We start from the raw sequence: 21,204 nt of genomic DNA, 5'->3' as shown, positions 1-21,204 counted from the left end.
ATAGACCCAAGAATTAGGCACACTTAATACACGTAAATTCCTTTTACGATGGTCCATCTCTTACGGCGGATGCCTCGTAAACAATGGTTTTTATAGTAGATACGAAATGCCCCTCGAAAATTTATCCTTTTGACGTATTAAAGATTTGGCTTTACAGTGCCCGATTTTCTTTGAAGTACTATGCTATTTAAGTTAAAATATGAGAAAGTAATCCCCAGAACTAAAATCAAGGTGTCATTTCCAACCCCTCGGCTCTGATAATCTCTTACCCCAGAGTTCGAAATTTTCATACTCTCGTTTCTACTTCATGAAAGATCCAGTGAACTCAATTCTGGAAGAAAATCACAATGGCATCAATTAATAAATAATTTTGATATTTTGTACATAAAGCTGGAAGTTTTCGCCTTCTTTTGTCACTGACAAATTCATTTTAATTTTATTTTGAGGATAATGTATTAATGGCAAAAAAAACCTTGTCACTAGATAATTTTAGAATATTTATCAGTGTAAAAGTAATTGCAAAAGTTGATATCATTCTTATGTTTTCAACCGTATTTTAGAAGGGAAAATAAACATTATGATTTTAATAATAACTTCTTTTATTGCTAAGAAGCTCCTTTAAAAATTTTTCGGGTTAAGAAATAATTCATATAATGACCTTTGTATTATATTTTATTATGAATAAATTTTAGAAATTACACTAAAATTTAAAAAAAAAATGACTTTTCTCCATTTCCACTGCTAAATCAGCCGCAGAAAGATAAAGAAAAAAATTAAACATGTTATACCATTGTTCAAAATTTTTCGTGAAAGCGTATTCTAATAGACCGATCAAAACTAAGCTCAAGAAGAAATAACTTCTCCTAAGATCAATTAGTTATTTTTAAAAATATAAAGCGAATATAATAGCAAAAATATAATAGCAAATGAAAAGAAACCAAACAATTCAGTAAACATTTAGATTGAAAAAGAATAAATTGTATTGATTTTTTTTCTCCTATTTATATTCAGTGATCTGGAAGAAAAATTACAGGAATTCACTTGAATGCTCGAAAACTCTTTTTAGTTTTTTACTTTAAAAAATGACTTAAGTAGCTTAGATAAGAAAAAACGATCCCATTTGTGTTCTTTTTAAGACGTAGCTTGGCTTTTAAGAATGACTTACATCAGTGTAAATTGTTATACATCTTCACTCTTGAGAGCTTTTAGGAATTTTAAAGCTTTTTTTTATTGGGATTCTCAGGAAAAAAAGCATATTTTTTTATAACACAAACATGTCACTTTTCCTTATAGTTATTTATGCAAACGACAAGGCGAAATTTTACAAAGAGTCATTCTACTCTAGTATCGATGCATTTTTAGACCTACAAAAAATATGAAGTTATTGATTCTAACTTTTTTTCTACTTAACTAACAAAAATAAATTTAAAAAAAATGAATAAATTTTGTTATTTTAGAAAATTAATCACAAATGTAACTGTATTTCGGTATTAAATATCGAAATGGTACTTCAAATAAACAATTTAAGTTCCCTACAATATTTCATCACATAATAATATTTGCAAATTAATAATCCTAAATTAAAACATTAGTTCATTTGTAAATGGAATGAAAAACTTAAAACAAGTTGACAGTTTTAAGGTTTTTTTTTCAATTACATAGTGATTACTTTGCATGTGAAAATCCTGGTTGCTAAGTATAAATTTTTATATAGTTGTTATATTTAGTTAAAATACTAAAAGAGAAAAAAAGTAATGATTCTGTGAATTTAGTCTTTCTTAAATCTCAGTATTTAGTACAGAACAGGAGTCGCATTAGCACATTTTCATAAACCCCAGCTTTAACATAAGTTTTTAATTGCTTAACTTTGTTTAATTTTTTTTGCAATTATTTACAGTTTTAATATATGTTTATATTAAATTATTTAATAAATAAACCTAAATATTTTTGAAAAAAAACGTTAGTGCAATTGTTACCATAGAAAATAAAAAAGGACCTTTTGAAGAATGATTGCAATGTAGATCAATTTAAAAATTTCTCATGTATACTTTAAATATTTGGAAATAAATATACTTATCACTGTACATATTTCTAAAGTATAAGCATTTAAATTTTGGTGGATTTGCTTTGTTACCTTTAATTTTTATTACCGTATTAAGTCTTAGATAATTTTATTTAATTATTAAAATTAATTTTATTTTTAGATCGGACTAAATATTCAGTTATTCCTTTACATTCAATACCATTTTGTCTGGAAAATAAACTACATTTATAAATTATTGGTTCTTTATAAATTCTAAATCATTTCAGATTTCAGAGAAATATTGGTTGTTTTAAAAATAAAATTCGTTTTAGAATTAGTCCACAAAATGAAAAAGAATGCAGTATTTATTTCCCAAAATTAAAGCACGGTGTTTTAAAGATTTCGACAAATTATCTATAAGAATGCCATGATACGTATATTTATGACATATGTAGAAAATGTATGGCAGTATTTATAAAAGCTAAAATTTAGTAAATATCATGAGACATGGTATCTTACATCATGGACGAAATATTATATATGTATTTCATATTATATCATATATAATTTTAATATGTTTAATTGTTAATTATATTTTTCTGGTCCTATTTTATGTAATATAGAATAGCAAATATAAGTTCATACGTTTTTAATTTCAACTGTCTATTAAAAATATAATTTAAATTAATAAAATTTTAAAATTATCACAATTTTATGACTGAAAATATATCCAGTAATCAAAATACGATGAATTTAAGCTGGTGTCCTGCGATATGAAACACCCGATTTTAAACAATATTTTACTTATTAAAATGATTTTACATTCATTATATTATCACTTCACGTTGATAAAAAAGAAATTAAATTATAATATTTTTTTAGATTTTGGTTATGTTCATTAACTCATCTAATTTATCAACATCTTTTGTTTTTCTAAGACTTTTTTTTTAAATTTCTCTGGAGGAATAAATATCATATGTTTATTTAAAAATATAATTTACCTATTTAAATCAGATTATTCATTTGAGATCCTAAGAAATTTGAAGTAGATGTAAAAATCAGAGCATATCTATATACAAAATTAATCAGTATATTCCAAAGCAAAATTTAATTTTTATTAGTGTAAAATGAAAGAAATAATTATCATAATATAAATAAACAATTTTAATCAACATAGAAGTGAAACAGAATTAATTTATTACCTAGTTACAAATTAGTGGAATGCTCATGATTAATTTTCATTTGCAAGCATGGTTTTTCTAATTTCCGACTTCTATTAAGCTGTAAAATAAATAGATGCATTATATCAATTCCAAAACCTAGCTTGTACTTTTTATCTTTAGTTTTGAAAACTTCTCTCCAGGATACGTCAAAGTTGGCGCATGAGTCATACTTCCCTTGAGTTTATATCAAATATATATTCATTGTTTCAACATTTTCATATATTTTCAATTTTATGTAAGACTGCACCGCGAATACTTTTGGAATTAACTGTTACATTAAAACTTGTGATTTGCGAAGAAAATTAATATATACTTCACAAATCTCTAAAAAAGTTAATACTTTTCTATTTGGAAGGAAATTTTGCAATGAATTCTTATCGTACATTAAAATTACAGGTTTACACGCATCCGATAAATAAAATTTTATTTCATGCAGTTCAAACTGCCAGTCGCAGTATGATAGAAAGGATTACTTACTGTTTTCAAGCAATGTTATGAATTTGAAAGGAACACATTATTATGTACACGTATGGGCAATCAATTCAGTTCATTCAAATAAAAAAAATATAAACATTACCCTGGAAAGATATCAAAAAAATGAAAATTTGATCTAATAAATATGTATGTAACATTATGCGAAACACTGCCTCGAAAAAAGAAATAGGAAATTTATGTACCCCAATTTTATTTATAGATTTTTCCTTCATTCTTTTTTCCTCACAAAGTGTACTTCAAAAAATATTGTGAGTCATATTACTATATTATGTTTATTAGTCATAAAATGAAATTCCATGATGTTGAGATGAGTTCCTTAGAACATTTCCATCATTTTCACTTCATCATGTTTTTTCTATAAAGAATAATTTTAAAATGCTAAAAATTTGACATCACAGAAATAATTTTCATCTTTCGCAACTTTGAAAGAATATAAAGATTTTATCAAACATATATATATATATATATATATATATATATATATATATATATATATATATATATATATATTTATATATATATACTGTAAAATAAATTTGACTATAAGTACTATATTATAAAATTAATTTCATCTCAAACTGAAATCAATGTTGCTATAAGCCTTCCTTTTGTTTAAAGATACTACGCTTGCATAATTTGACAGTGTAAAACACTGATATAATTAGTTATTACTTCAGTAACTTAGCTAAGACTAATAAAATGAATTAACAGTAGCTATATTAGAATACTAATATTGATCTAATTTTGTGCATCTTAAATTCGAAAGAAAAAGTTCAATTGTTGAGATATTTCAGATTATATTTTGTAGGTTATTAATTTGCATTCACGTAGTATTTGAAAATGCATCGATAATAATTATCAACTTTATTGACAAATTGAATTTAGAATATATGAGATCTAGTATTTTTACGTTTTTATATCAAAAATATTTTATTTTATTAATGACGCTTTCGATGTTTATATGCTTTACATTTCAAAGATTCCTTGTAGAAATTGACATAAAATATTCAATTCAGTAGCACAACAACGAGATAGAAAATAATATAAAATATACTACAGACAAATCAATAAAGAATGTTCTCACCATAGAGAATGGGGAAATTCATATTGGGTCTAGGACCAGATATCATTCTTTAAATTCAATAAATTTAAATATTTATCATATGTGTCAGTGAAAAATGCAGAAGGCCCAAAACACTAAATAGGAATGATCACAGACAGTTAGGTATTCAAAAGTGACCGTTGGTAAACATTGTAAGAAATAAATAACTGCTACATTCCGATGTTGATAAATTATATTGAATCAATAAACAGATACCTGCATGTTTGCTCATACTCAGAAAGCTTATGAAGCATGAAGACTTTTGTCTGTCTAAAATTTCTGATTGCCATACAATATGCACTGCGTTTTTGGAAACAATCTATAAGTTCACACTACAGGGTGTGGCAGAAAAACTCGGTCAAACAATTTCTAATATAACTTTATTGAAAATATATTAATTTACAAAATATAACAAATAATAACAAGAGCAGATTTTAACTAATAAATAAATTTAATTGGTTTCAAAGTTGCCGCCTTTTGAAGCTGCAGAAGCTGAAATGCTTATTGAAATTTTCAGTAATGTGAAACAAGTCTTCTAATTTTGATCAATCCCATTCCTGCCGAAGCCATTGCTTTAGAGAGTTCAAACTTTTGTGCAGTTTAGTGCAAGCCCTACACTCCAAATTCCACCATATACTATAATCATGGGATTGAGATTCGGCGAATATTTTTCTCACTTTCAGCATGCTATCACATCCAGAAAATGCGCCTCGCTCCATTCTTCTATCTTTTTAGCCTTGTGAGTTGATGCGGAACGTTGTTGAAATTTACACTTTATATTGCCGAAGTGCGTTTTGACCACGGAAGTATCACAGCTCCTAGAATAGCTCGCTGGCACAATTTTTGATTTATTTTAATGCCCTCATCCACAGCCACCAGAGGTGTTTTGCGGCTTGCGTAAATTCCTTCCCAGACCATGACCGACTTTGGATCTTGTCGATGTTCAACAATTGCTGAAATTCTTAGAACGACTACAGATTGGATCTAAAAGTTTTAGGAGTTATGATTTTGTTGGACGGTAAAGAGATTCTCATTAGTGATGTGTAAGCATTTTTACATAGCTTCTTTTGAATGAATTAAGTAGTGAAAGTGGAATTAGATCAGGAAATAAGAGAATAAAATTTCTATGGGCTAAATTAAGATAAAACTTTAGAACATACATATATATATATATATATATATATATATATATATATATATATATATATATATATATATATATATATATATATATACATATATTACTTTTTTTGAAAGCATACATTATAAGCATATGTATGCTTATACAGACGCATCTGATGTGTATATTCGTGGATGAACGCAGAGCAATAAATAAAGGAGTCAAATCATTCTTCTGATTCTCATCTTCAGAGAAATCAACATTCTGAATTTAAGAGGGAATTTTCAATTTTCTGAAATTAAAAGAAAAATCTTTCTTTGAAGTCAGAATTATGCATTAGTATCATTACACAATATTTATTAAAAAAAAGACTCAAGAAAGAAATGTTTATACAAAAAAAAAAAATATTTAACAGTAGAACGTGTCAATGAGGCAAAAGCGGAAAGCGAAAAGCGAAATAAATTACAAATCAAAAATAGTAAATAAAATGTTTCAAAATGAAAACGCATGCCTATTTTACAGGAACCATACATATCTTTATCTATGTCCTTTTTTCCTTTTTCCTCTTGCCTCTAATATATATATATAATTTTCTTCTGAAATTTTTAAAGATTTCAGAAAAATAAGACATGTCAGAAGATGGTGTGATTTGAGCTGGTAGATTAGAATCTATGATATCTGATAAGATATGTGATGAGAACCAATCTGGAATTGTTAGTAATAGTAATTTTTCTTAAAAAAAGCATAATTACCAAAAAGTATCCTAAAGCCAAATATTCTTTGAAATAGAAAGTAGATTTAATTTTATTTCTACGAAATATATAACACAGTCAGATGTTTATTGACGGTAGAACATTTTTTCGTAATGAGTCTTACGAATTTACTTTTCCGAAATTAAATATTTGCTGTAAATCAATAAAATTAGCAAAATGGTATTTTTTAAAAATGCTATGGATATCTTATCTATAAAATTGTTGAAGATATAAATTAAATTTAAAATTTTAACTAGTTGATATGAATACTCAGTGACTAAGAAACGATTCAAATTCTTATTGATACTGCAAATTTATATCTGGAATTCAGTTTTTATGCATTATTGAGATTTTTTGTTAAATCTAACTGTCATTCAGCTACTTTTAATATTTAATAAGAATTCCGACTATGTATTTTTTTAAAAAAATTCCCTTTGTAATTTATTATTTAGCGCTGAATTTTAATAATAACATTTTCTTAAAAAAATTCAATTGCATACGAAAAATAATTTACAGTTCGAGAATTTTTATTGAAACACAGATTCTATTTGATAAATTATTTTATACATTATTTTAGGATTACGTATTTTAAAATCATCACATATAACTGATTTTTAGAAAACTCTGTAGAACCACTTGAAATAGACATATATAGTATAATTTAATAATTGACTTTATATCCACAATGATTTTTCCTAATGTGTGTGCGCGAGCGCGTGTGTGTATGTGTAGTCTGTTAATGAAATGAAATCTAAGTATAGAAATTCCCTAAATCGGTACGAATTTGGTAGACAGAAATATAATAATTAGTATTCCGACACTAGAAAATGTATTGATAGAAATCTGAGAACTTTTGCGTGGAAAAAAAAAATGTGGATGACAAATTGCCGAAAGCTTTTAGAATAGAGAAGTGAGAAAGGAAATATGCTGCTATAAGAAATGACGTTTTTAAGAACCTAAACACTTCCAACGACACAGTGATTTTTGATCTGTAAAAGTCTTCAAATTAATTATATCATAAAATGTCCATTCTAAGTTTACACGGAAATGTTCCTTAATTACTTACATTTCCTGTCCCCTTATCGTCATCGTTCTGAGAGGGAATAAGTTATAAATGCAGCTAACTTTTCTGATTAATTTTTTTCTTATCATAACTGCATGATTTCTTGAAGGATTTCAGCACAGACTCATATCATTGTGAATTCACTTCTTTTGTTTACCACACATCCTGGAATATAGTTTGATAAGAATGAAACTGATAAAGAAGATTTTGATTGTCATTCTTATTTTCCATTGCAGACAACTATTTCCGAACTTTCTGATCACGTAAGATTTTGATTTTGTTGATGGTATATAATAAAGGCATGAATGCATATTAATATATTTACTTATTTCTTCAGACAATCCATTTCCATTATCTGTCTGTTTTCAAAACAATTATGCCAATGCATTTAGGTTTTATTATATAGGAAAACAATTATTGTCAAGAAATGAAACATATTTCAATTCGAATTCAGCACTCATGCATTCAAAAATTAAGATGGTGTATTAATGTATGAGTTTGATGATACAAAATTAAGGCTATTGAAAAATGAATAAAACATTACAAGGAAAATGCAATAGTTTCCTCTGTGTGGTTAAAAATATATGATATTTAACATTATCCTGTTGATCGTATGTCTGGCTCAATAAGGCGAGATATGGTTCTTGTGCCATTGAATCCTATTTAAAGAGTAACTATTTATGATTGGCGGTTACAAATACCTATGAATTGATTACTGAAGACGGTTCAATTAGCTATTCTATTTGACATATTAATCCTTTGGCTAACAGAAGCTCATAATATTCAATAATTTTGGAAAATTATTATTTTCTAGAAATGGATATTAGTCTTTGTTTCAATTGATTGTGATTCATTCAAAAACATTGTAGACATTGTATTTGTCAATCGTTACAAACATGATTTTTTTTTTCATTATATTCAGAAAATAGAACATAGACTCACAAACTCTTTAAGGTTTTATTTAAATATATGGAATAAATTATTAAGTAAAAAACTATTAAGAGAACTGTCAAAACTAATTGGCATCAAAGCTCATAAAAGTTGTAGGTTGTAACTTCAAGTATCTCCACTATTTTATAGATACTGAGATAGTTTTATTTTGTTAATAAATAAGCAAAGTGAGCCTGTCGATTCAGAGTCATTCTAAAATGTGAATCTTATTAAATCTAGATTTCACAAATTAAATTTTCCTTCATTTTCACTTGCATTTTAATAATTTTTTCAATCTGAGAATGCTCATTGATGCTCTTTATTTTTACATTGATATTAAACAAATGAAATTAAACAAATGTCGACGATCATAAGTCAAACATATACTATCGAAAACAACACCTTTAAGAAAATATCTAGTTTGAAATTCACTATATCAATTACATCTTCACTGATCATCGACTATTGTCGTAAGCTTTCTGAATAGTACTGAAAAACTGAGATCGGAATTGTTTTTGCATAAGCCAAGCAATTCTCTTTTAACTCATGAAAACTTGAAATAAATAGAATAGGAGAGCAAATTTTATTAATAGTGAGGTTTAAGATAGAAAGTTTGAAGGATTTAATTTTATTGAAAATCAGTAATATATTTCCACTAAATAATTATTTTCCTTGTCAATTCATAAATTTAAATTCTTTTATGAAACCCATTTGGGCTGCACATCCCTTATATTGTACATTTCTAGGCTTTTTTTTTAGGTTACGAACAAATTCGTATTGAGATTTCAAGTAAATTCATATTGCTAAAATCACACTCTTCCGATATCATAATTCCAACATTTTTTTTTGTAAAACTTATAAAAAAAGGCCTAAAAAATAAATTTCCGATAGGAGATATCAAAATTCCTAACCTACATTTTTTTTATAATTATCTCCCCGTAAAAAATAGGTTTCAAATGTAAATATCGCGTTCGGTAAAATCTTATTTCATGTAGCTTAAGTTCCCATCAATCTATCTGCTAAAAATGTAATTCCTATCTATTTACTAATGAGAGGGAATCAAGTACCATATTGTGTTTCAAAATATATTTTAACCCAACATTATTGTAGATTTATTAGATTTAAAATATTTTATTTGAACATTTTTCTTAAAGAAAATGCTATATTTATGGTCTCATAGTTTCTGACTAAATCTTTAACATTTTATTCTTCTACTATAGAAATTAGGGAAATTTTAAATAATGGCTTAATTTATAAATTGCAGTGAGTGAAAAATTTTCTGCTATGCTATTCAAATGGAAAATTTTAAATGTAGTATACCTAATTGCATATAATGTGCAATTTGTACTTTATCTTTATTAATGAGTGAAGCTGAGTGCTTTCTTGCTCCTCAATGTACTTATGAATACAGGATGACCATTAAAATATTTTCTTAGATTTATTTTCTCCCATTGAGCATATAATTCGCAGGAACGGAATAAAAAAAATGCTGATATAATATGGAAACCACTTAATAATGATGTGAATAACACTGGCACAACTTTCACAGCTGTTCTTGCAACGCAAGTTTTCAGACTGGCATATTCAATTCTTTATAAAAGTATAATGTTCAACATTGAAAGAAAATGATGTTCGGATATCAGACTTAGTGAAAAAAGTATCAGAAATTGGCAAAAAAAACAACAACATAGAAACATCTATTAAATAGCAATAGTAAAGGAAACTATGATATGTTTCATAAATTTTCGATGTGTTCGCTTTCATATACGATCACATTTCATGTGGTTGCTAATACTAATATACTATATATCATATGAAGAGGAAAATTTTCAATTTCGCATAAAATGGCATTTTTCATACAGCGCAAAGTTTTCACTTTGGGGTTTATGTATTCATTCCCTTGGCCAAAAACATATTGGAGAAAATCCATTGAGCCTACCAGTTAAACAGTATTCAAATCAGGCTCATTTTCTTATCATGTTGTAATACAATCAGGCATGATATCTTATGAAAGAGAGCTATAATTATTGTTTCCTTATATCATTTTTGAATACATACCGTATACTATTTACATTATGCATTCGCTTCTGTTTAAAATAACTTTAAATATTAATGTGAGACTAAAATATTTATAGAAAAAAGTACGAAATGTAATAAATTTTTCAGATAACTTTTTAAAAAAATTTATCCTATAATAAAATTAGTTTTTAAATTAAAATAAGCGTAACTGACAAGAAACGAAGTCTGCGCAATCTTTTCTAGGAATAGAATTTCTTAAGAAATTATATTAATATTATATTACTAAATGATAATTAAATTTCAGGAAAAGCTATTTTCCAAAAATTTAAAGAGGGAAAGTGTTGTGGAAAATGCAACATATTTGGAATCCTTTTTTTTTAAATGAATCTGATATTCCTTAAGTATTTTATTTAAATGAATTTAATATCAAGTCGCCTTATAAATGAGTTTTTTGATGACACAATATAATTTAAAATGTTTCAACACTTTTTCTAATATTTCTGCGTAAATTAATTAAAGAAATTTAAGATAAAAATGATCTTGTTATTTGTAATTTTAAATTTACACATGAAATTATCTTCTACTTCACTGATCAAAACTGAACACTAGAATAAAGATATCTGCAGATTAATTATTTACCTTTTACCTTTATTTTCTTGACGCCAAAGAAATCAAACAATTCAGGAAAAGTTTAGGGCAAAAAATAATAAATTGCATTGCTTTCTTGTATATTATGTTTTTGAAGACAAAATGCCGGAATTCACTAGGATTTTGGGAAATATTTTTTTTAATAACATAATTAGGAAATATATTAAAAAACTCAGCTTGCGTTCTTTTAAGGTGAAATATGTTTTTAAGAAAAACTTGCATCAGTGCAAATTGCTGTGCATTTTTATTTTTGAGAGCTTTTAGGAATTTCATAGATTTTTTTTTTTTTTTTGATTATTGAACACTTTAGAAAACAGCAGTGTTTCTTTCGTAATACAAAGAAGCCAATTTTCCTTATAATTATTTATGCAAGCTTTAAATATGACATGCTAGAAAGAAAACGTTTCGCAGATTGTTTCCTTTTTAGACCGGAAAATAACAAAAAAGACATTGCTTCTAACTATTCCTCCATTAAATAGTTGAAAATAGTTTTAATAGTTAAAAAAATTAATTGAAACTATTCAGTTCTGAAATTTTAACAAAGAAAAGAATGTCTGAATCAGACTTTGTATTGCCTTATTGAAAAGAGGTAGTCGCCTCTCCATGGTCGAATGGTCATATCCTTGATCTCATAATCAACCGATCGTAGGTTCGAATCACGCTGGAGACAATGAGATTCACAGTTTGAGTAAATATTTAATTCTTTGATTTTATGTCTTCCTTTATTTCATATTCCAGAATATTATGAACCTTTCTTTAGTTTACCAGACAAGTGTTCTGGACTTTTCTTACTGTCACCAGAAAAGTATTCTGGAACTTTCCCTGCTAGTATAAAAGCAGAAGATCTGTCAGTCACTGTGTTCAGAGTTGAGTTAATAAATTGGTTTAGCTCTACTTTTTGTTAGTGTCATTGAGTTCCACACTAGAGTAACAATGGGAGAGTATTATAAAAGATAATTGATTAATTCTGATAAATTTATATTTTTATATCGGTTATATTTTAAATTTTAATATTCCTAAAAGTAAAAACAGTCTTTCATTTGCAGTTCAATCTAAAGACTTTTAACTTAACAGCAATGATAAGTTTTTTTTGGACAAGAAGTTTATATGGAAAAATTTTAGTTTCAACTGTTGTATTCTTCTGGCATAAGTAGTAATATTATTTACAGTAGGTTTGAAAAAGACATAAATATGTTTATTGTTTCATTTTATATTTTATAAAGCAGTAAAGTACTTTTAAAAGTGATCATAATATAAGGCAGAAATATTATAGAATTTAAAAAAAAATATTTTTTAATTAATTGAATTATTTTAATGTAAATCTCAATGATAGTAAATAAATAATATTGCTTTACAGTATTAAGTTTCATATAATATCAGGAAAATTACCCTTTGTATAATATAATATAATTTGAAACACTCTCTATACAGGAAAAGAAACACAATTTCATAGTCTTGGTACAACAAGAGATGTGATCTGACAATACTCAAATTTTTGGAGAATTGAGCGAATTCTTTCAACTATAAATTGTGCAGTATGTACTACCGAAACTTTATACATAAAGAGATTATATTATCTCCACTTTCACATTAAAGTTATGTTCTAAGACTTAGGAATTATTTAAAATTGCTCACGCATCTCAATAATGTGTTATTAAAGAAAATATGCACCCAGTCGATGTAGGTACGCCAGTAGAATGCTAAAGTTTACATAATTTTTGTAATTTTATAGAATCGAATATATGAAAGGTGCGCATTTATAATATTACTAATTTTTTTTCGAATATATAATACTTAAATATGTTAAGTTTTAAACATCAATAGGTAAAACTGGCGTTAACATTTCATAATGTTTATAATCATTTATCAACCTCCAATTTCTATATAAATACTGGATATAAAATTTTGTAATAATTATGTTTATACTTCAAAATAATTTTATAAGTTTCTATAACTTTAACTATGTTTAGAAAAATACGATATAAACATATTTTTTAAATGATTACTTACTTTATAGTAACACTTCTAATTTTAAAACATCTGTAATAAATTTCATTACTGTTGCAACTGCCTTATAATTGATAAATTCTGTTTTCAAAAAATTGTAAAACTTAAGAACCTATATGAAAAAAAAAAACTCTTTAATTTACATTTTTATGCAGTTATTTTTATCTTGATTATCAGGAGACATATCCTTGATTATTTAAAGGATTTTCCCTATCTAGAAAAATATGAATGACAAAATTATCATAAATCAATATATCTAATTTAAAACAGGAATGAAGTAGCCTCTAAAATTTTAAAGGTTTCTTGGTTAAAAAAAAAATTGAATGAATTAATAAACAATTTAACTGCACTAATCGGAAATTGCTTTAGCTTGTTTGAAATTATCTTTTCTTCCCAATTTCCGAGAACAATATTTTCTGTGCTTTACTTCCAGGAAGGCAATATCCATTAAAGATAACCACTCATACTTGATGAACACAATGACTATCGAAACATGAGAATTCTTATGAGAATGGCGAAACCAAAACTTTTCAATTACGGAGGCTTTTCAATGAACCTGTACATAAAAGATGAACTCAATACTTGAATAATGATGAGTTCCTATACATACTAATTGATGTTGTGTTTGCATTATAGCACTCAGAGTAACAGGTGGCTTTGAAAGATTGAGGAAGCTGACGGCGATTCTTTTGAGATAATAGCTGCGAAAGGCATGGATTATTATTTAAGCAATAATATGCGAAAAGAAAATATTTTGTTAAAGTCATTTTGTTTTTAAATTTTTAAAGGAGAAGACTGTTTAGAATGATCACAAAGTGTCTCAACAGATATATAAAGATGGGAACTTCGTTTATTGTATGCTATTTATGCGATGAATAAATTTTAAGTGTGAAAGTCTTTTGAACTGTATTAATGATTTGTGGAGCTCCATTTTAAAATTAATCATGCACATATATTTTTTCTGTGATTTTTTTTGAAATTATTTTATTTTTATTTTTGATTTACAAAGTGGGTTATTCTGAAAGTATAAATTATGCTTGTAAAGGGTATCCCAAAATTAAAGCAAGATTTGAATTTCCCTCCATTCGTGCCATAAAGTTTTGGCAACCCTATTAAAAACATTTCACAGCTGATAGTTTATGATTAATAAAAATGTAGCGTTACACTATAGACCAAAGTATTTTCAATTCCATTTGTTGAACAACATTTTAAAAATAATGAAATACTGGAGCCACAATTTAAAAATTTTAGAATTGGCTGCCTAGATCGTGTGATTTAACACCTTTGGATTTCATTTTATCTGATTATTGGAAGTCAATGGTCTTTACCAACAAGCTCAGAAGCATGCATGCATTGAAGAAATAAATTCAACGTTGCACGAACGAAATTGAGTCACATTTATGGTAATGGCTATGGAAAATTTAGACAAAAGAGAGCATATTTGTCAACAAATCAAGGGAAATCATTTGTCCAATGTGTTATTCCATATATAACCCTATCCTTTGAACTTTAAAACTCAATAAAAATATAACAATTTAAAGGGAAAAAATGTGTTTTTTATTTAATTCAAATCTTGCGTTAACACGTTGTTCTATAGTGAAAGACTCTATTTTTACTCACCCCAAATAATTATCTGTCAAATGAATTTGTGTGTTTTGGTTTATTAAAATAAACTCTCCTGCGGCCTCGAAAAAGTACAATAGATAAGTATCTTTGCATGTTAAAATATGACTCAATCTTCCTCAAAATTTGTGAGCCATTTTGATATATATATATATATTAATTTATTAACTAAATACAATTGGGGAGTTTCTAAGGTGAAATGCAACTGCTCAATTAAGGCATTTTCATGATTTTTTTTTAAATTTATACCGAAAGCTTCTCACATTTTGTCACTAATAAAAAAATTTAAAAAATTGAAAACCAGCGGAAAAAAAAAAATCATACACAATATTCACTTTATCACAAAGAAAATTAAATATATATTTAAAGCTGTCAAAAGTGGCTTTATATTGGCAATTTTTCTTCAGCTTTTGATTTTAAGAGACAAATTACGTGAGGGTTAATTCCAGGGATCTGATTAAGATTATGATGAGGAACTCTATTATAATACTATTAACTATTTAACTTTAAGACATTCACCGAATAAACTTTTTATTCGTATGATGTTATTTAATGCAATCATATAGTTAATCCATTATAGAATTGTGTTCAAATCTACTGCATTAATTATTCTTTTATTTTATAATTATGTCATTGCGGGTGGTAAAGTGGGTATTAATTGAGCTAGTATTATCTAAAAATTTTAATTCAAACTTTTATTAATGAGGCAGCAAAACTTTAATAAAACGCTATTTTTCTCAGGGATAATGAATTTATAATTATGAAGTATAAAATAAACTATTTTGATTAACGCATGTATAAATTTCTGATACCAACAATAAGCAACACTGCAATGTAAATTTTTATCTGAGATAATTCATTACTTCCAGAAAAACTATCTTGGGAATATATATATATATATTCGTTGTAATCTCATCTGGATGAAATTATTTTTTAGACTTTTACGGCTAATTAAAAAATAAATAAATAAATAAATATATTTTAATGTTTTTTTTTACCTTATATCACCCCCCCCCCGACACACACACTAAGAGGCACCACGAAATGAAGATGAAATGCTTCCTGCATAGTGGTTTAATCTCAACATCCTGGAGGGTACACGTAAAAGTAAAGTCCTGGCTTCTCCCATTGATAACGGGATGCACCTTTTTAGGGAAGGGTTGTATCGTAGCCGGAGATGGTACTTACGACTTTACCCCAGTTCCCACCAGTGTTGCTGTTGTGGCAGTATTTATTATCGGTGTGCATTCGGGCAAGTCGGAGAGTCAGTGATATGACTTATCTTATAACAAAGGTAAAATATTAAAAATTTTGAATTAAATTAATTGTTTTATAAAATATGCTCAATAAAACATAATAAGCATTCTATTCCTCTAAAATTCAGAGAAAAAAATATATTATTTGTGGCAAATTTGTGAGGTTTCAAATTCTTTAATATGAATCACCGTGGTGATTTTCAGGAACATTATTATTAGTTAGTCTTCCCTCTATAAAGAGAGTAGTAGTGGCATTTGGTACTTCTTATGAAAAAGCAGAGAACAAATATTACTTTTCCATTTCTAACATTTATTATCTTGTTTTTTATCATGTGCAAAGAAATCTTTGACCATCATTGTCTACTAGGAAAAAAAATCAAATATATTTATTGCCTTTAAAACATGTTGAACTTTTAGTGTTCCTATTTATTTTATTGAGTTTCGACAACCACTGAAATATAGATAGGAAACCAATTAAGAGACCACTAACTTCCAAAAAATGAAAGAAATGGAGATAGCCCCAATACTTGAAATCTCTAGGAATGCTTAAAATTCACTGCAATGAAAAAATTCTTGGTTTTCTTACTCTGCTCTCATCTGAGTCATTGCTTAAAAAAGGAGAGAAAGACGAAAGAGAAAAATTCCTCAGGCAATCTGTTGCATTCACTCTCACGAAGAGTATTCGTGGAGACGTGGATAAAATATTGCTGCGTTTCATTATTGAAAGAAGAAATTCTTCGAATTATTCGCGGAACCGGTGAAGTATTAAATGGAGAACTTAATCTTTTCTGACCGCTAGAATAATCAGGCTGTCGAAATAAAAGTAATATCAACGGTAGGGCCCGTTCGCAAAATGAGTGCAATTTTTAGAAATATTATCAATAAATTTCCTCATGACGCAGATAAATTTGACTATGAGTTGAATTTGGAAGCCAAATGTGTTGTTAAAGAAGTATTTCAAATTGTTAGCAGCTATGAAAAAACATTTTTTTCAAAGAAAAATAGTTAAAAGAAAACAATGTTCTCATTTTGTTATTCGCTTCTGCTAACTTAAATATATAGTATACATAAGTGTTTAAAATATATTATAAATAAAATCTTTTAAAGAATTATAAGATTCATTTTTTTGCATACATTGTAGTTATTAGATTACATTTGGTTATTATTACTCTGCAATTGCGATGTTTTTGTATAGACAATTTATCTGATCAAAAATTCCATCCGAAGAATATAATTTATCTATCACGTTAAAATTCAAAATCTTTATTATCTAAAAATTCCTAGGTCGATTATTTTCTTAAATTCGATTTTTCTTCAAATCTTAAGAAACTGAATGAAATACCCAAAATTCAATTTGATGAGTAAAATGTTTGAAATAAAGATTCAACACTATTTTTATGATTATGCTTATAAGAATCTGAACATAATTATAAATCAATCGTGAAACTTTCTAACACCATTTAAATCTGCAAATTTCCGAAAGAATTAAAGAAACTTCTATAGCGTTTTATACAATCGTATTTCACCACGAAACTCGGACTGCTTTTCACGAAACTTGAGATGAAAAGATTGGAGCAGCCCTTCAGAAAACAATGAAAATAAGATGACTTCAATCGGCGAGGATTTAGAAAGAAATTCTGTCTAATAGTTCATCCATTAGTCACCAAAGGAATTTATGAGAAAATCTTTTACGCCAAGCGACATGGATAGAATTTTAATAAACATTCTTTCATCGACTCTGCTTCTCAATCTTTTCTTTATTTAGTTTCTAGCAAGTATTTCTCTATCTGGGAGAATTTTAGCATATCATTTTATACTATTTATGCACTTTTTATTTTATCAAAGTGTTTTTGTTTAAATTTTCGTTTGTAAAACTGTGTTTTTTGGGGTTTTTTGTTAAATAAAGAATAGGTAAGTAGTCTAAAAATGTAGATTGAAAAATTATCAGTGCTAGAAATTTTATGAAAGGCTCAAAATACAATTAATACAAGACAATTCATGATCGTATTGAACTTAATTTCAAGATACTTAATATAAAATGACAGACTTTTGCTATTTCAATGTAACCTAAAATTTATTTGATAGACACAAATTAAATTTAGATTAGTGATACTTTCTATCTTTCTTTTTTGATTATTTTATTAAATGCACTTATAAATTAAAATATATATATATTGAAAAACACTTTATTAAAATACACTTTGATATATTTTTAAAATACTTTTAGTTTTTCTTATATTCTAATGAAATATAAGACTTATTTTCTAAAAGTCATATTATCATGAAATATATTGAAAAATCGATAACTTTGATCTATATAAAATTATAATTTTGAATTTTTTATTTTTTTTCACAAAGACCATATACTCTAGCTTACTAAAACAATAATTATATATTATGATGTTTCAAGTTTTTCGGCGTTGTCTGATGTCGTCTTAAGTTTTATATTTTTTTAAATGCGAATTACAAAATTTAATTTCCCCGGAAGCAATAATATTAAATTGAATAATTTTTCATTTTGCCAAACTATATTATGATTAGAAATTTCTTATAATGAGATTTGATTAAAAACATTAAAAAAATATATGGCCTTTATTGATGGGAATGTAACTTCGAGATTTACACTGTGAAAGAATTCCTACAAGATTTAATTTGGTCATCAGCATCGAAAATTATTACTAATTCTGAAATTCAAATTTTTAAAACATAAAAAAAATATGCTTTAAATAGCATTGTATTGATTAAAAATATTTTTTACTTGAGCTTAATTATAAAGATATATCAATAAAAGAAGAGATTAAGTTATTCAGGATTTGATTGAAATGAATTGTTTAAATCATTTTGTTCAAATAAAATATATTGTATGTAGTTGAGATAAAAACACAATGTAAATTTTAATAGAAAATTTATTTTTTTCACCACAGCTGCGAAGTTATAAAAGATTAATTAGTTTATTAGTAAGGTAAAATATGATTGAAACTGAAACAGTAAATTTCCAGTAATAAAAAAAATGGTTGGGTACCCTTAGAAAATGATTTTTAATCAACTTAATTATAAAGATATTTCAATAAAAGATGAAATGTGGATTTGAAAAGGAACATGCAGAGCATTTAGCAACGGCTCTGGAAAATGGATTGTATGTGTTTGAAATAAAAATAAAATGTAATATATTTCAAGAAAATTCTTATTTTCGCTTCAACTATGAAGTCATGAAAAATTGAGAAATATTTCAAATCCAAGGGTAAACATTTCTGTGAAACTCTTATCGAAGCCAAACAGAAACATTGCAATTTGAAAAAGCAAATCTTTATAGTATTTGATTAGAAAAAAAAAATAGTAACAAAAATAAAATTTTAGTTCAGAACGTAGCGCAAAAAAAAAGAAAAAAAAAAAAAGAAGTAAACATAAAAAATGGCAGAATAAAAAAACTTTTCTTTAGCTGGAAAAGCAAATGTACGAGAGAAGTATAACATATTAATACTGACTTCCTTAAAAAGAAAACGTACATAATTTTAAACAGAAATCATACAGCATTTTTTATCATTTTTCACATACTGTTAAAAGAGTAATTGTACTTTTGCTTTCGGAAGAGAAAAGAGAAAGAAGAATGCAGTAAATGTAATTTTACCGTATAGATATGAATCTATTAATTTCAAAGCCTCTACCTTATACCAAGTTTTAGCTCAGTTACATTAACATTCCAATTTAAAGCAACACTGAGGCTATTTTTGGATGGATCGCGCAATTTTAAATCATCGACGAGGTGATGATGAGGACGACAATTGAGCTGGCTCTCTCCTTTCCAAGCTTCCACGTCGAACCAGTGAGGGGGTGTTTGGCCCTAACGGATTTAGCACTCATTAGGCCCGATTACACGACGGTTCTTAGATGGAATCAGGTCTCGACCCGAAAACTGAGAACGTACCATCAGGCCGCCGCGGCATGACTTGTATCAGGAATGCATAATAGGTACGTACAGAGAGCACAAATTATGTGAAAAATAATGAATGAGAAACACCCTTTGAACTATTTTTATTACTTTTAAAACGCAATAAAATGAATATTGTAGATTACTGTATTTGAAAAAATTCTGATACATTGCATGATCAGTACAGAAAATGTCCATCTACCTATCTGTGACAAAAAAAAAAAAAAAAAAAAAAAAAAAAAAAAAAAACAACTCAAAGATGCTTTGAGCTACTTGGTTGGAATTTGGTAAACAATCTTTACAGCAAATTAACAGATTTATATCTAATTTTAAGTAAAAACAGTTCAGAGTAAGTCCGATGGTTCGAATTTAATTTACCACGATAACTGTAAAACGAAGAGAACTATATAGATAAGAAAATAGGTTTAACATCTATAATATAGACACGTGCTAAAGTTTGAACCAAAACCATTATGACTATTGATTGTCAGTCGGTGTGTGTTTTTAAAAGCCTGTAAATGTGATAATTTAAAAACGGAATGGCTTAAAAGTATTAAATTGGGTCTGGCAGTTTGTTACTGCAAGTCCAGTTTGGTGTAAAATCTTTACATCAATTGATTGAGAGAGATACATGACTAAAACGCAAATTCGATTTTCTGATACTATTAATTGCTATTAATTGATTCATTTTCAAAACTTCGCCAAGGATAACACAATATATTAAGTAAAATGCTTAATTTACGCCAAAAATTAATATTTGTAACTATTCTATACCAATGTCATGCAAGACATTCTCTGGTGTGACAAGTTTATTAGAGAACGTACATGAAAGTTTTGGTGTGACCACTCCCGCTGGTTTTAATTCGTGACTGGAAACGTTAAGACAATGTCTGCGCCTTGTTCATTGGCTCTGATTATCACGTGGTATTTTATAATTGAATACAATCATCTCTTCAGTACTTTCAAGTTGTTCTTTAAACAGAATGTTGGCGAAAGTTTAAGTATAAACAAGTGC

This window comes from Argiope bruennichi, chromosome 8, assembly GCF_947563725.1.
Source record: "Argiope bruennichi chromosome 8, qqArgBrue1.1, whole genome shotgun sequence".
Taxonomy (NCBI): Eukaryota; Metazoa; Arthropoda; class Arachnida; order Araneae; family Araneidae; genus Argiope; species Argiope bruennichi.
Note: the sequence above shows the minus strand (reverse complement) of the source record.